The 3,747-nt window shown below is 49.8% G+C and overlaps 1 protein-coding gene across 1 annotated transcript in view; it reads left to right on the forward strand.

The window, feature by feature from the left end:
• Positions 1 to 558: 558 nt before the first annotated feature.
• The window catches only part of LOC121303314 (cAMP-dependent protein kinase inhibitor beta-like), a 41,500-nt gene continuing 38,311 nt past the window's right edge, over positions 559 to 3,747 (forward strand). The window contains exon 1 of the mRNA XM_041233908.1: positions 559 to 680. The gene's annotated coding sequence lies outside the window, so the exon portion shown is untranslated. The remainder of the gene's footprint in view (positions 681 to 3,747) is intronic.

Genomic DNA, 3,747 nt, shown 5'->3' on the forward strand with positions numbered 1-3,747 from the left:
ACAATGATTGCATTAGAAGAGTGTGTCTCTCTCTATATATATATATATATATATATATATATATATATATATATTAGCTTAAAGAGCCAGCTGCCCTCGAACCGGGGTTTGTGCTTGAGGACCTGTTGATAGAGCGGTATAGAGACAAACACAGAAGCCGCTCTGCTCTTATTTGTCTCGGATTGCGCTGCTCCACTTCCCCGCTCCCAGCAAGACACACAGGCAGGATGCTAATGCTAGTGCTGGACTAAACCTTCCATCTCACCGCATACCATGCAACGGAATGAAAACGGGTTGGCAGGGGGTAATCAAAGCCCTGCCGTCCTACATAACATCCCCAAAGGATCACACTAATCCCTCCAGCCAAGTGAAAACAGAAACACATTGTGCAGTTCAATGCAGTCTATACGTGCTTATAAAAAAAACTTTCAAATCATGCGTGTGTGTTGGTACGATTGACCACACTCCCCCTTCTAATGCTGTAGTTGGTAGCGCCGCACTCACAGGGTTTCACAAGCGGAGTCTGCAGCCAGTGAAGATGCCGAGACGCACGGCGGAGGTGTGCGTTTGTTGGATCAATGAATTATTTTTTTTATCTATCTATTATATATTTGGTGCTAATCAGGTTAAAAATATAACCGGGTTTTCTGTGTTTAAATCTGACGTTTTAACTACAATTGGTAAGTAAATCAGTTCCAGGGTGTTATTTATAGCATTGCCTGTGTCTTATTGATGTTATTTATTTATTTGGCATCGCTACTGCGCGCTTAGTGATGGAGGGGTCGAGCTGGCCTCTCCTCTCTCAGACACCAATGGATTATATTATAGCTGAGCTGTAATAGTAAAAAGCTGTGTTTTACACATCTGTTTGGCTGGGGGTAGCTGTCAGTCCCCGCTGTGTTTTACAATGTGTTTGGCTGGGGGTTCAGCTGTCAGTCAATGCTGTGTTTTACAATGTGTTTGGCTGGGGGTTCAGCTGTCAGTATATATGTGTATTTACAATGTGTTTGGCTGGGGGATCAGCTGTCGAACCCCGCTGTGTTTTACAATGTGTTTGATAGAGGGGTATAGAGACAAACACAGAAGCCGCTCTGCTCTTATTTGTCTCGGATTGCGCTGCTCCACTTCCCCGCTCCCAGCAAGACACACAGGCAGGATGCTAATGCTAGTGCTGGACTAAACCTTCCATCTCACCGCATACCATGCAACGGAATGAAAACGGGTTGGCAGGGGGTAATCAAAGCCCTGCCGTCCTACATAACATCCCCAAAGGATCACACTAATCCCTCCAGCCAAGTGAAAACAGAAACACATTGTGCAGTTCAATGCAGTCTATACGTGCTTATAAAAAAAACTTTCAAATCATGCGTGTGTGTTGGTACGATTGACCACACTCCCCCTTCTAATGCTGTAGTTGGTAGCGCCGCACTCACAGGGTTTCACAAGCGGAGTCTGCAGCCAGTGAAGATGCCGAGACGCACGGCGGAGGTGTGCGTTTGTTGGATCAATGAATTATTTTTTTTAAGCTATCTATTATATATTTGGTGCTAATCAGGTTAAAAATATAACCGGGTTTTCTGTGTTTAAATCTGACGTTTCAACTGTCAGTTGCTGTGTTTTACAATGTGTTTGGCTGGGTGTTATTTGTAGCCCCGCCTGTGTTTTATTGATGTTATTTATTTATTTGGCTGTCGCTCCCTGCGCGTTTTACAGTGTTTGGCTGGGGGTTCAGCTGTCAGTCCCCGCTGTGTTTTACAATGTGTTTGGCTGGGGGTTCAGCTGTCAGTCCCCGCTGTGTTTTACAATGTGTTTGGCTGGGGGTTCAGCTGTCAGTCCCCGCTGTGTTTTACAATGTGTTTGGCTGGGGGGTCAGCTGTCAGTCCCGCTGTGTTTTACAATGTGTTTGGCTGGGGGTTCAGCTGTCAGTCCCCGCTGTGTTTTACAGTGTGTTTGGCTGGGGGTTCAGCTGTCAGTCCCCGCTGTGTTTTACAGTGTGTTTGGCTGGGGGATCAGCTGTCAGTCCCCGCTGTGTTTTACAGTGTGTTTGGCTGGGGGTTCAGCTGTCAGTCCCCGCTGTGTTTTAGTCCCCGCTGTGTTTTACAATGTGTTTGGCTGGGGGTTCAGCTGTCAGTCCCCGCTGTGTTTTACAGTGTGTTTGGCTGGGGGTTCAGCTGTCAGTCCCCGCTGTGTTTTACAATGTGTTTGGCTGGGGGTTCAGCTGTCAGTCCCCGCTGTGTTTTACAGTGTGTTTGGCTGGGGGTTCAGCTGTCAGTCCCCGCTGTGTTTTACAATGTGTTTGGCTGGGGGTTCAGCTGTCAGTCCCCGCTGTGTTTTACAATGTGTTTGGCTGGGGGTTCAGCTGTCAGTCCCCGCTGTGTTTTACAGTGTGTTTGGCTGGGGGTTCAGCTGTCAGTCCCCGCTGTGTTTTACAGTGTGTTTGGCTGGGGGTTCAGCTGTCAGTCCCCGCTGTGTTTTACAATGTGTTTGGCTGGGGGTTCAGCTGTCAGTCCCCGCTGTGTTTTACAATGTGTTTGGCTGGGGGTTCAGCTGTCAGTCCCCGCTGTGTTTTACAATGTGTTTGGCTGGGGGTTCAGCTGTCAGTCCCCGCTGTGTTTTACAGTGTGTTTGGCTGGGGGTTCAGCTGTCAGTCCCCGCTGTGTTTTACAGTGTGTTTGGCTGGGGGTTCAGCTGTCAGTCCCCGCTGTGTTTTACAGTGTGTTTGGCTGGGGGTTCAGCTGTCAGTCCCCGCTGTGTTTTACAGTGTGTTTGGCTGGGGGTTCAGCTGTCAGTCCCCGCTGTGTTTTACAGTGTGTTTGGCTGGGGGTTCAGCTGTCAGTCCCCGCTGTGTTTTACAATGTGTTTGGCTGGGGGTTCAGCTGTCAGTCCCCGCTGTGTTTTACAATGTGTTTGGCTGGGGGTTCAGCTGTCAGTCCCCGCTGTGTTTTACAGTGTGTTTGGCTGGGGGTTCAGCTGTCAGTCCCCGCTGTGTTTTACAGTGTGTTTGGCTGGGGGTTCAGCTGTCAGTCCCCGCTGTGTTTTACAATGTGTTTGGCTGGGGGTTCAGCTGTCAGTCCCCGCTGTGTTTTACAGTGTGTTTGGCTGGGGGTTCAGCTGTCAGTCCCCGCTGTGTTTTACAGTGTGTTTGGCTGGGGGTTCAGCTGTCAGTCCCCGCTGTGTTTTACAGTGTGTTTGGCTGGGGGTTCAGCTGTCAGTCCCCGCTGTGTTTTACAGTGTGTTTGGCTGGGGGTTCAGCTGTCAGTCCCCGCTGTGTTTTACAGTGTGTTTGGCTGGGGGTTCAGCTGTCAGTCCCCGCTGTGTTTTACAGTGTGTTTGGCTGGGGGTTCAGCTGTCAGTCCCCGCTGTGTTTTACAGTGTGTTTGGCTGGGGGTTCAGCTGTCAGTCCCCGCTGTGTTTTACAGTGTGTTTGGCTGGGGGTTCAGCTGTCAGTCCCCGCTGTGTTTTACAGTGTGTTTGGCTGGGGGTTCAGCTGTCAGTCCCCGCTGTGTTTTACAGTGTGTTTGGCTGGGGGTTCAGCTGTCAGTCCCCGCTGTGTTTTACAATGTGTTTGGCTGGGGGTTCAGCTGTCAGTCCCCGCTGTGTTTTACAATGTGTTTGGCTGGGGGTTCAGCTGTCAGTCCCCGCTGTGTTTTACAGTGTGTTTGGCTGGGGGTTCAGCTGTCAGTCCCCGCTGTGTTTTACAATGTGTTTGGCTGGGGGTTCAGCTGTCAGTCCCCGCTGTGTTTTACA

Source organism: Polyodon spathula, chromosome 32 (assembly GCF_017654505.1).
Source record: "Polyodon spathula isolate WHYD16114869_AA chromosome 32, ASM1765450v1, whole genome shotgun sequence".
NCBI lineage: Eukaryota > Metazoa > Chordata > Actinopteri > Acipenseriformes > Polyodontidae > Polyodon > Polyodon spathula.